The sequence below is a fragment of the Anopheles bellator genome, chromosome 2 (assembly GCF_943735745.2).
Source record: "Anopheles bellator chromosome 2, idAnoBellAS_SP24_06.2, whole genome shotgun sequence".
NCBI lineage: Eukaryota > Metazoa > Arthropoda > Insecta > Diptera > Culicidae > Anopheles > Anopheles bellator.
The window spans coordinates 30,584,393-30,598,189 of NC_071286.1; the positions used below are offsets into that span (position 1 = coordinate 30,584,393).

Sequence of the window (13,797 nt, forward strand, 5' to 3'; positions counted from 1 at the left end):
GCGTCAAGAGCGCGAAATAGGATCCGTCGGGCCGGAGTGGGCCAGATGTTCGCGGCCCAATCGCTAACTACGAGGGCTGAGCATTGAACCCCTAATTTACGCACAAGGCAGCGCGCTTTCCCAGCTTCGTGCTCTTCGGAACACCACTCCAGAGTCCTTCACTCGCTCCCTCTCTCGCTCTGTGCGAGACGGGCTGTCAATCGGGGATCGGGGATGTGTGGCAAGTGTCAGAAAGGATCACCGGATTTTCCTTTTTACTTTCCACTTCTTCTCCAGGATCCTTTCGGCCCCGGGGTATTGGTGGAGGCCGCGCGCGTTGTACGTTTCTCGTATTACAACACGGGTCACTAAAGCGCAACGCTTGGTTGCTTATCGGGCCGCTCTCGGGTGCGCTCGTAAAACTCGTGGCCAACAACAGACATAATCTGCCCGAAAGGAGAGGCGAAAAAAAAGCTGTGCCCTCGTGGAACCCACAAAAAGAGCTACTTTTTTTCGTCACTGCTAGCTGCTGGAACGTGACCCAGGAAGATTAAGGATTTTTTTTTCCTCATGCCACGGTTCGGTTCCTGTGGCTACCCGTAGCCATACGCGTGTCCTGCGCGCACGGATCCTGCGGAGGTGGTGTAACTTATTTTTTACGGCAATCCACGCGTGTAGTTTCTCATGATTTACATCGCCGAGAGCACACACGCCGGTGTCTTGTATCAGTAGCCACCGTTCTCAAATCGCCCGAATTCGAGGGGCTGAGACATGAGCCCGGCATCGCTCGGGGCATGACAGACACAGACCCAAACGCCACACGAGGAGCAACATGTTACGCCTCCCCGTTTTTGCGCCACCAACGCGCCAAGTGTCACCCGGCCAATTGGTACCTTTAATTTCGCTCGAACCGGTCCCTGCCAGCAGCGGAGCGATTGCTTAATTTTGAGTCCATTTTAGGACTGGGGCGTAAATCAAGCCGGCCGTGGTTCCGAGTGAAGCGTTTACTTTCGAACAGTATTCGATTCCGTGGGCTCACGATCGATCGATTCGATCCTATCTTCCGGATACGTGTGGGAGACGACGCTTTGGAAGTTATGTTGCAAGGCTTTCAAGGTCCGAACGAGCATCCATCGATACTCGGTTTAATGGACAATATTAGTTACGTCCAAGGACAATTAACGTTCGTTTCTTGATTATTTTTTAACGCATTTTAGGTGTTTCGTTTCACCCACCAATCGAATGTTACATTTTCCCCACATTTACGTATTACACAGCAAACAAACCCCTTCGTTCCATTCGCTCACTAATTCTGCAATCACACAAATCAACCTGGACCTGGAATCTTCTCAAAACACGTTATGGATGAATAAAAATAAACACCTTCCAGTGCAGAGACGGAACGTGTTATCGAAATGAATAATTCAACCAGATTACCATACGGCAGTCGCGCCACCACGTTTAAATCATTAACGCGGCGCTTCGTTCTGATGCCTAATTAATTGCTACAAATCTGGTCGAGCCTGATTGACTACCAGTGGCTAGTCTCCGGATCCGGAGGGCAGCGTCTCAAGTTCTAGAGAAAGTGTTGCTTTCCTCAGTGCATTGCAAAAAAAATCGGAGGCGCAAAATAAACGAGCGTGCGTGGTGAGCCAATGGTTAATTAATGTTATTAGACGAAATTATGAAACCCTACGCGGGCTCTCGCAGAGGGCTAGCAAACAACCATCAGATCCGCCACGGACACCGTTCGCCAGAACCCGAACCCGCGTACGGCATGCGGCATAATGAGCAACCGGCCAGTCCTCAGTCGGTCGGGGCCGGCTCGGGCAATTCGGTAGCACATTACGACTCCCTCCGGTCGTCGTCGCCATCGCTGTAATGCCAGTGATTTACCATCATTCGCCGATCGATGGATGACGGGCTGCCACAGCCACAGAGCGTGCGATACCTCTTCCGCGTTCGCCACCAGGATCGATGCTTCGGCCCGGCTGGGAGCCGGAGACCGCAGCATAAACAGCCCACCAGACGAGAGCGCGTGAAAAAGGGGCCAACCGGAGCGCGTGCAGAGATAGTGCAAGAAAAATTAAACTAATTTTCTTCCATTTCATCACCGACGACGACGACGACCCACTACAGCGGCAAGTAACCAACGCGGTGGTTTTGCGGTTCGTTGGCCGTTCGGAGGAGGCTTTGGGTGGGCCGCTCCGATGGCGGTCCTTGAACAGGTTGTTTCGTGTTTTGAGTGGCGGTGTTGCAGGAAAACGGCCCACAGAACTTGTCCGGCGGATTATGCAACGATCGCAGAATGACAACAAACGGAACGGTGCGCGTGTTAGGTTTCGGTTGCGACAGGAAACTAGCGCTTAGAAAAGGATCTTGATTTTTTCTGATAACATCTACGAGGTATTGTTAATAGATTAACATGATCTAAGGAACAATTTTATTCAAGGGCGCGTAAATAAGTCACGGAACAGCAGAAAAACACTCAATTTGATAATTTTTCGACCAGATCTTATGACAGACAGTCGTGTAAAAATGTGAAATTTCAATGTTGTTCGTTGCTTAAAAAAGTTCAAATACACATTAATAAATGCGAAATAAACACAGAATAATTAAACAATACAAATAAAAAATCAAAGACAAATTAAGACGCAGATAATAAGACGAACTGACTGACTGAAGATGAATATTAAAGACATTAAGACGAATAGTTAAAGAGTTACAGGGTGCATCTTTCACCTCGATCGATTAATCATGGTTATAAATAATAAAACTTAACTAAATGGCAGACTTGGCCTATGTCTTTACAATATTATTGCGCATCAATTGCACTATCAATTGGTGCAATCAGCACCTTCAGTTGAAAAACAAAAACTAAAGAATTAAATAAAGAATAATTACATTATTGTTCGCTGTATCAATGACGAAGTCTGTCTTATTACGAGTCAGACCAGTCGGGACCCATTTCTTTCCAGCTATCCATTTCTAGCCCTACCGGGGAAAACAGAACCCGAACGGAAAACAGGGTGCCTCCACAATAAATGGTACAGCACACGGTGGCTATTAATTTAAGTCAATTGCGCGTCAACCACTCGCGTCGGCGCGTCCACGGCCCGAGCCCGTGCGCCGGGCCCTACAAATCAGGTGGCAAATTGGCAGCCGCTGCCACCACTAAATGGTAGCCCCATCGGTATCACCGTGGTGCCGAGCGAAGGTGCTACTGCAATTGAGCATAATTTCTTTTCGCCTCTCGAAAGCCCCGGCTCGATCGATCCATCGACCGATCGATCGATCAATTCGATCCGCGCTCAAATCGACAAACGGAGCAGCAGAACAAAACGAAAGGGTGCAAAAAAAGACCAAAACGAACCATAAAACAACAGCAACACACACACACCCGTATGGAGGGGACGGCACCCATCGTCGGATTAATACATCAATTCGCACTCCTCAGCGGGGCCTCGGTGTGGTTTGCGTCGAACGCTGGAGAAGGAGCACGCGCGCAGAGTCCTACGGCGGACTCCAATCAGCGGACAATAAGCGATCGCGAAGCTTAGCGTCCAGCACCGACCGACCGGGGCCTTGACAGCGACGAGTAACTGCATCGCCGTTTGTTGCTGCTGCAACGACGGCACACGCGGGACGCACGAAGGCGTCGCGGCCCCGCAAGGAGCTCCCTCTCGTTTGCGGGTTGGCGCACGAGCCCGAAGAAATCGCGAGCGCGCGACAGAGAGAAGGAGACTCGAAGGCAGAGATGGCTATAAAACCTATAATAAGCATATGTTTATAGCGGGAATAATTTATGAAAGGCATACACAGCGCACGGACAGCGGACACACGTACACACGGTTGGGGCGCGGGGAGCTGGGACGAGGGAGCGAGCGAGAGGGGACTGAAAACCAGAATCGCACGTCCAATCGTCAGCTCGATTGATTCGTTGGGCTCCATCCGTTGGGCTGCGCGCCGGGCAGTCCGGGGGGTCCGGGAGGGATCTCTCCAGATCGGCGGCCACGAGGATATGGGCGGCCAAGAAACTGCGTCGTAGAATTGAAACTTCTAGCAGAAGGAGACGGCTGGCTGGTGAGTGGGGGGACACCGAGCAAACACCGAGCGCTAGAGGGCTGCCCGAAGTGTGCCGCCGCGCTGTCGGAGGACAAAGAGTTGGGGAGGACTCTCTGCACCGTTCGCGGACCTTTCGGGGCCCGTTTTGAGACGGACCTCAACTTCTGGGGACAACTTGGGACATTGTTTACCGTTGGAACTGCGTGGCGTGGGTTGCAGCGAACCGTCTCCGGTCTGAGGTCCAGAAGAGTAATTACGCGCACGGGATCTTCGCGGCGTTCAATCGTCAATACACGTCTCGCCTTGGAGCCTTTCTCTCTCTCTCTCTCTCTCTCTGTTGGTCTTTCGGCCAATATCTGGGCGCGATCGGTTCGCTGGATGGCACTAAGATATCACCACAAATTGTGCGCAAATTGACTTCGCCAACTCGCAGGGATCGCACCCGCGTGGAGTGTCCGGCGGACATTGGACTAACGACCGGCATTATCTGCCCTATCGCGAGAGATCCAGTTACCGGCCAAGAGTATCGGACTCACGGCCCCGGGGTCCGGGTCCGAGGCTAGTACGAGGAAGTTCACCGCCAGAGGGCGCCCCCTGGTGGTGCTGTTGCTGCAGAAAAATATCCTCATCATTGCCAATCATAGCGCGGAACGACGCCGTGCCCAGAGAGAGTAGTGTGTGTCTGTTGGTGTGTAGAATCAATGCAACGCAATGCAGAATTGGCCACGCACACTGCTGACACTGCCGACATTAGCTCTGCAACAGCGCCAGCGCCGTCGCTTTGACTCATTTGGCGCAAAACTTAGGTCGAGTGATTAATGGCAGCGAGTGACAAGTTGGATTTCTTACTGCAGAGCGCACTCTCGACGCACGCAAGACGCAAGAGACGCTGCACTCGTCTGCCCTGGCCCAGGACCCGGTTCGCGGCGCATAGAAGCTGTAGTTGGCCGGACGATCGTTGGGGTGTAGCCGTGTTATCGCTGCGTGGTGCGATCGGATTAAGCTGCCGGGGCGTGTAGTTAGCAGGTTACGGAGCCCACTCGGATGTTGACGTTGTACCAACAAATTGGCCAACCGGGTCGATGGATGGCAGCAAACCCCCTTAAGGCAACAGAGTAAGAGTAGGAGCAAACGATACGATCGAAACGGATCCGATTTCAGTCTATCGAGAAAATCAAAAACACTAGAGAAACTAAACTTAATGAGCACAAACATTGAGAAAATGGAAGAATAAAATTGAGAGATTAAAAACAAAAGATGAAATATGAACAAATAAACAGAAATGTTGAACAAACTCCAAATAATTTTCAGATAGGACTAAAATTGCAGCGAAAACAATGTGCAAACAAAATAGAAAATGCCCATTTATTCTCTACCCAAAACGAACACACATAGTACCGAGCAGAGCGAGAACATTAAATGAAACTGTTTCGTGCCTTGCTCCGGACGGCTGTCTCTGTCACTGAGCGGTGCGCCTTCCAGCGGGCATATGATGACAAAAATAAATCATACTGCGGGCCCACAACATTGCCACAAGGTACGGGGAGTGGTGGTGGCAAAGGAAACACAGCAAAACCCGCTATCGCTGGCAGCAATCAATTTCCCTTCCCCGGCGGGCGGCAGTCGAGAATTTAACGTGGCGGCCAAAGTGCGAATAAACCACGCGACACAAGCCACGGAAAGTGCAGTCGCGCGTTTTTGCCGCGACTATCCTAGAAACGCATCGGAACTGCCGCGCGGTGGTCATGCCGAGCAAACACAAAGAACGGCAACGACGAGGACGACGACGAAAAAAGCGTTACTGCGCGTTTATTTTTAATCACCCACCCCGAGGGGCCCCATTCATGCAAAAGTGCCAACCCTAAAGACTCTCTTCACGCGCAGGGACACGCAGGAAATGTGGCACGGAGGGGCGCTGGCCATCTCACGGCGGTCGTAAAGTTAACGGCGGCCGCGGCAGTAGTGTGTGGAGCGAACAGGCATATGTCTTCTAGTTCTGCACTTGGCCCCTGGCCCCGGTCGTAAGAAAGTTGGATGAATATGTTTCCCTAGTTTACAACAATGTTGAGTGACCTCGACAAAGTACGGGACCCAAACGAGCGACCGTGATGTTTTAATACCTTCGATGAGCGATCACCAAGTAAATGATCCAATTAGTAAGCTAAATTCTACTCTTCACTGTTGGTTTGCGATGATCGTGACGTTTTTGTTGCAAGTGTTAGCATTTAATGTGTTTTGAAGGTTTTCCTACTTTTATTCTAGTTTTTGTTGACTTGTTCATTATTTTATTTTAGATACGAGAGGTTTCGATAATTTTTGTAATTTCTTCTAATTTATTTCTATATTTTGCTTCATCTCATATTTCAATTGTCATGTTTATGCGTGAATTAAAACGCTATTTATGTTGTTGCTGTTTATTTTCATTGAGGTGCTAAATTTTACTGTTTGCTTTGACTATTTTGTTGTAATTGTTACTGAATCTTTGCAAAATTGTCCCATTATTTGAGTGGGTTTATATTACTATTCGGTTTAAACAAGGTTCTTGAAAGTCTACGCCAGTTTTATTCTATTATTTGTTTTTTTAGCGATTTTAAAGATGATCATCATGCATGGAATGAAGAATTATTAACTTTTTGTTTACTTGTTCACAGTTTAAATATTTTTGACCAAATACGAAGGACATCAATTATGTTTAAAATTTAGTTATATTTAATTGTTTAGTTTGCTTCATCTCATGTGTTAGTTGTATTGTTTATGCGTGATTCAAAACCACATCTTTCAAGTTTAAGTCCGTTCAAGAACCATTAAATTGAGTATCAGAGTATTGGAAAAAAAACCCACAAATTAGCACCCAAACTATCCAACGAAGGCACGACTTCAATCAGCAGCGACCCGAAGCCATGATTTTGCAGCTTCGAACAGCGGACTCATGATTTTGCGCTTCGATGTTTTCAAATTCTAAACCACAAATTAGCACCAAAAAAGCGGTCCACGCGAGCATCGGGGTACAGTTGGCCCAAACACCTTGCCTACGCGCTTAACTCGCCCGTTGATTTATGATGCCCGGTTTTACGCTCTTCGCGGATGTCAACGAAAAGGAAACGCCGCGGGGAAACGCTGGAAAAGGAAGTTTGCTTGCCAATATGGGGATCGCACGGCCCCTGAACGGGATCACACGTGATCACCCCGTATGTCAGCCTCCCCTGTGCGTTACGGTTTAATTAACCCCTCCACACCCCAGAAAGGTGGCAAAAGGGAGGGTTAACCGTGGACCCCAACCAACGCGAAGACAGTCCGTCCCCTTCCGGACTGTCACAACGGAGGGCTTGGCGAAAAGCGGGCTCACTCCGAAAAACCCGTAAATCAATCCACCTCAACCGAGTGTGCGCACTGCGCTATTTGCGATTTTGTCACAGTAAATTAAACTCAACCCCACCCCGGGGGTGGCGGGTGGTCGGTACTCGATCGTCAGCGCATCCGGACGATGATGCTCGGCGGGTGTCCAAAAATAGGCGGATTACATCAGGGCACTCTAACGGAACACGCACCGCGGAAGCCACCTAAACACCAGATCCGCCATCCGAGAATGTCGAAAATAAACTCGCCGGGGGGTTATTTAGATGTTTGTTTTGCGTTCGCTCCCCTTTTGGCGAAGTGCGCCAAGTACGCACTTTCCATTCCGAGAGCGAAAGTGCCGCACATGAAAGAGGATCCGATCCGATCCTTCTGCTGGAGCTGCTTCCTGATGGCGGCGTCAGCTTCAACGGCGGATGGCAGAAACGAAAAACGCGAATTGCAGATGGTGACAATTTCTTCCCCAATGCTTGAAGGGTTCTACGGTGATCTGCGGTTTGAATGAAAGCCTGCAAGAATGCGCGTCCGCGTAAGGTGATGTTCCGGATGCGAAAGAATCCCGCACCGGGAGACAGTCACACGGGGCCGAAGGCGAATGATCTTTGCGGGCAGCGAGTGAAGCGCTAAGCAGGGGCCTAGCGCTGAACCCTCTCGGCAGGAATGTGAGGCAGAGCGAGTTACTTTCTTCCTTTTAATAAACAACGGAACACGAACACGAAAATGGGAATAGGAGCAGAATTTCCGAAGCTGTTTGGGTGCTCAGACGAGTTCCAGCATTTGGTAGAAGTAAATAGACAGATATTTCAGTGCAAATCTTTACTAGGGTATTCAATAAGCTTTGAGGTTCAGTATCAGCCTAATTTTACGCTACAGTTACGATCTTAATTTTTTTTTGTTACATTGCTACACTCTTCATTGGAAGGTTTAAAACAAAGGAGATTTTCGGACGAATGTTAAAAGTGTATAAGGACTCAGGAAGATCCACATTAAAGACGCTTTAAAACAGACACAACTCGAAAGACTGAAAGAGATTTAGTACAAGACTGAATAATCAAATGTACTGGTTAATAAAGTGTATTTCAAACCATAAAAATGGGAGTGGATGGGTTTTATCGATAATGTTAACTTATTAAACACCCCAGTAAATAGACAGATATCTCACTGAAAGTCTTTAGAATTGATATTCGAAATTGAGAAATTATACCAAGGGATGCATTTCTAAGACCCAATTGTTTCACAAGTGAACGACCAAACCATGTTGAACACGTCCAGCGGACGGTAGCTTTACAGTCATTAAAACTAAAGTCCTACTGAAGTCCTTGAAGCATTGAATGATGCCTTCTGAAGGTGAACAATGAGGAGATCATCGAAAGCAAATCATTTTCTAATTTTTCCCTAATAAAAGGATCCACTGCGCTGACTTTCAACGGACCTTTTCGTTCAACCCAACGGATGGAACTCCGGAACAACAAACCACCCGACGCAAGTGTTAAACGGCGCACGCTGGTGCGATGTTTTAGATTTTTTTCTTCTTCGGCCTGCCAGAAGGTTCAAAATCGAGATGGAGAAGTGCACCGGTGCACTAGGGTGCACAGGAGCCGTGTTGTCCCCATCGTGTGTTGTGTGGCACAGCACAGCGCACAGTTTATGGGGTGCCGCTTTTCTCGCTCGCCGTCAGTAGTTGGGTTTGCGGTTTTCCATCTGTCCCTTTGGCCCCAGTTGGCCGTGTTGTGTTCGTGTCCCCCTCGTGAACGCAAATGTCACGGACGTTATGATGGTGATGGCACCGAGATGTGACGCGCGCGGCTATGCTTCGCTGGTGCCGCGTTTTATGTCTCTCTCGCTGTGGCGATGTTGCTAATTTTGTGCTTCTCCGATAATTTTTTTGTTCCGTTGTTGCAAAAAAACGAACCTACGGTGGAAGAACCGAGAACAAATGGGCCAAATGGGTGGTCAGAAGGGGGCCCGTTGCATCGTCAAGGATGCGTCTCCAGGCTAGAGGCTAGCGAGCGGATTATGTCACTCGCCACTCGTGCCCGCCACAGTATGTTATGTCCGTGCTCTAACGAGTGGTCTTCGGGAAGGGGCGCGTTCTAACGAACGAAACGGGAGAAAAAACCAACGCAAATTAACACCCATAAAAAGCTCGTAAAACAGTGGCCCACCACAACCTAATTACGGCGCGGACCCATCGCCGAGAGTGCCCGCAACGAATCGTCCCGCGTTCAAGGAAATCAATTCCAAAATCAAACCAAAACCACACATTAGGGTGGCCGAAAAGTCCAACGAATTTCTTTTGGGTCGGGACGGAAATTGAAAAACTCAACCCCATCGAGTGTCATTGGGCGTCCCCGCTGGGGGAACTACGGCCAGAACGGGGAAATCAATCATGTGTGAATGGGTTCACTGACCACCACCCTCCGCGGGGCGGCGGTGGCGTGCGTCTTCGAGCACCGGCGGACAAGCCGATATAAAATCACCTTCATCTTCACCCTTTTTTTTTCCTCCCCACTAATAACAACGTAACAACAACGTGCTAAAAGATTAAACCCCCAAATGGGTTGCTTCGATTTGTTGCTTTGGCTTCCTTCTGCTTCTTCTTTGGTTCGGTTTCTGGACGGTCCGTCTGTTTTTTTTGTATGCTGCCTCTTCTATCCATCCGAACCAACGGCACAGAGCACGGTTCGGTTCCTTTCCGGGCGTCGATGATTGCCGTTTGGTCGTTTGAAAAATAAAATTCGTTCTCCGCCGGGTTCTCGCGGGGATTGGAAGCTTTTCGTTTCTTTTTGTTTTTTTTTTTTTCGGTTCGGTTGTTGTGATGCTTCTCTCCGTGGTCCACCATGTGGTGGTTGTCCCCTCATTAAACCCCTGCTTCCCGGGAGCGACCCCGGGGAGCACATTATTTTCCTATGGGGTTTGTTGCATATAAAATCGATCCAGCCCGAGAAACAAAGAGAAGGAAAAAGGAGAACCCAAAAACCCGAACCCCGTCCGGCGAACGGATTCGGTGAAGGATCGTCGCTGCCGCTTGGAGAGAAGCAGCGGTGTACGAGAATCCATTTAAATTCGTCATTAAACCACATCCAACAGGTTCTTGCGGACGCGCTCTCGACGGCGACGGCGCAATTATATAATTTCAACGTCCGCAAAAGGACGCTGCACGAAAGGACGACCCAAAAGAACACGGCACATAACCGAAACTGTGTGGAACTGTGTGGAGAAACAGAAACCAATAGGACAGCATTAGTGGCCGCACTAGCAAAACAGATTGGCAAAGCCACGCGCACCACCGTGCAGATGGTGTTAGGGTTATGAATTACCACCGTGCACCCATTTTTATTGGGTGCACTTCCATTCCAGAGAACGGCCACAGAGCCCAGTGCCGCACCACTATGTTGCAGACACGCTGCTCGCCCCAGCAGACAGGGCAGAGAGATTGGAAAAAATATGGAATAGGCTGTCTAGCGCCCCGTGGTTGGCCACGCCAGCCTCGTGCGCAGTGGGTTTACACAGTTTTTATTATTATTTTAATATGTGTTTGACACAGATATAATAATCATTTGTTCGCCCGGTGCATATCCGCAGCGACCGCAGCGAGTGAGCCGAGTTTTATGCCAAAACCCCTACGGGCGCGGGCAGGTTAAGGTTGGTCGGTGCAAAAAGGGGCGCACCCACGCCAACCACACGCCCGCCAATCGGTTTCACGCTCCGTTAACGTGCCGAGTGTGGCGGGCACCACTTTGTCGAGCTGTCGAGAAGCGCGCGAGGGTGGGCGGCCGAGCTAATCCTCACGGTCCTTATCCCGGTGTCCTTGGGTGGACCGGCCCGCCTAGGAACTAGGGCTTCTTGCATCCCCACGTACTGCACCGTATTTATGTGTGTGCATGTTTACATACCGGTCTTTGATCTTCGAGTGGGCCATCTGAAGTGGGCGACAAGTAACCCTGACTTCTGCGGAGCCGGGAGAGAAAGAAACAAAACCAACGGCAACTGCAACGTCGTGCGAATCGGGCTTAATCGGTTTTGATGTTTTCTCCCTGCGATTGTTATGCGACTTATTAAAACATTGTGGTTGAAGCCACCACCACCACCATCATCATCATCGTAGACCAGACCACTGGCCCTGATACAGTGCCGGAGTCGAGTAAGGCTGGGCTTCCGTTTCCGTGCCGGGATGAAAACGATCTTGCGTCGGGCGGCTAATAAATGGTTGCTCATGCTGAATGGTGAATGCGTATGTTGGATAATCGAGACCGTCGGTCGGTGACAAAGAAAGTGACCGCCATCGGCCATTAGACCGAGGCTGTTGAGTGAGCCCATTACGTGGGGTGGACTGTTGGATTTGAATAAGTTGCATAATTATTTTGCAATTAATAGAGGATTACAGTCAACCATCTCGAAGCGGCCACTACTGTGAGTACTATCAAGTAAGAAGCATATAAAGAGATTGTACAATAAAGCAGAAAAGTTTAGGTAACAACGAACGGTTTGCTTTTATAGCTTTCCAAAATTAAAAAAATGGACCCAAAAAGAACAAAAAGAGAGCACACAAATTGAGCAAATAACGGCGTGCTAAGTTATTGAAAAATGGAAAGAAAAAAAAGGATTGAACAATGCATACAGTTCAAACGGTGGTTGTCAAAGAGTGAGCATCTCGTGTTTAAACTTTCGAAATAAAAATAACCAAATAAAAGAAAACTCGTTAGAACGGTGCAATGCGCCACAGGATGTCTGATCACCGACTGCTAGTGTGGCTTCCCTTTTTCGGTTCCACACATCCGCCACAACCCAAACCGGGGCCAAACAATCGACGACGACGACGCCGCCGACGATGCGCAGAGGATGACGATGATGACGATAATCAACGTTGATGTTGCATGCTAATTTTGCGCAAACCGCACACCGGGGCCACTTCTAGTTTGATCCGCGTGCGTGCGTCCCGCCCAAAGTTCATTAAACCCCGCGAACCCAAGACGCGATCCAAGAGGCTCCCCACGCGGGCCCATCGGTCGGTCGTCGGGGTGGTACTTGAATGCGTAACACGTGTTCGGTGCCCCCGGGCGCCCGCGCCGCATTTCCTCGAACACCGGGAGCCATAGGGATGCAACTTCACGATCGCCACCACCAGATACGCGCTCGCTCGAGCTCGCGCGTCGGCGCACGTGTGCTGCGTAGAATGGCCCAAAGCGACCCTAAAAGCTTAATTGATTTTATGCCCTAACGGTACACCAGGCCCCCCCCCCGTACGCATGGACCCCGCCCGGGGAGCTACCCGGGGTGAGTTGAAAACATAAATCCACTAAAACCACTTGCGCCAAATGCGATCGCCGATGGGAGGTGCTACGATGAGTCGCTCTTCTCCCGATGCTTCTGCGCTTCATCAGGCCTGTCCGGGGGCTCGCCTGTGGGCCTTTATTTATTCAAATGACGAATTAAAATGTAACCGCCCCAAACGGTGAAGATGTTGGATTCGTTTGAAACACTTTCTCACTTAGCGGCCCATTGCAACATACCCACCCAAAAACCGCTACACCGCACCGGTTCCATTTACGAGCGGGTTCAAGAGGCTAACGAGCGTGGAAAGTGATGAGTGTATGTCGACGGCAAACTCCGGCCCAACAGTAGCGCTGATAACAAACCCGCCCCAGCAGCGTGTTAATGCATTCGTCGAACGACGATGGACAAAAGCACCGGAGACGCTACATGAATGCTTGCGCCTGCGTTCCCCCTAATGTGCAGCACCCTTCTAGGGGGGCCTCCCTGGAGATAAAAACTTGGTCACCCGAAAAACGCCACCGGCACACACGCGCACACTTTGGCGATAAGCATCGCGCTTCCTCGAAGCATATTTTATGAGCACAGCGCGCGGACCGTGATTTGCTGACTCGCGGCGATGCTCGTGGTTGGCGTGGTTCTTTGCTTCGCAGACCAGACCGAAACCGAGCAGGTTCCAACAGGTTCGTACCTGTGCCAGCCTGCCGGACCCTTTCGGACCAGAACAACCCGGCGCAAAGAAGAGCCGGTTCGGTTGGGCTTCGGTTAAGCAAACAAGATGGTTTTGAGTTACGTTGCTCCCCACGGAGGCTCTTGCGTGTGTATGCGTGTGGTCAAAGTAGAGTCGATCGATGAGTCATCGAAATCTTGAGATGGAGCACCGATTTGCGCCGCCGACCCGGTGATTCATTGGCGCAGATTCAAAATATGCTTTTCAATTAAATCGGCGGCGAGGGTAACAATCGGCGGCGAGCATAATATGCTCATCTTCCGACCAACGCCGCTTCCTATTCTAATCCATTCCCTGACCGTAGAGAGGAGGCCATAGTAAGTGAGCGAGATGCAATCGCCCGCATGGAATATGAAACTTATGGAAATAAGGTCCCAACCGTCACCGAGCCCGGC

The 13,797-nt window shown here is 49.9% G+C and overlaps 1 protein-coding gene across 1 annotated transcript in view; it reads right to left on the reverse strand.

The window, feature by feature from the left end:
* The window catches only part of LOC131207358 (trithorax group protein osa), a 57,085-nt gene that overhangs the window by 26,264 nt on the left and 17,024 nt on the right, over positions 1 to 13,797 (reverse strand). The window lies entirely within an intron of this gene.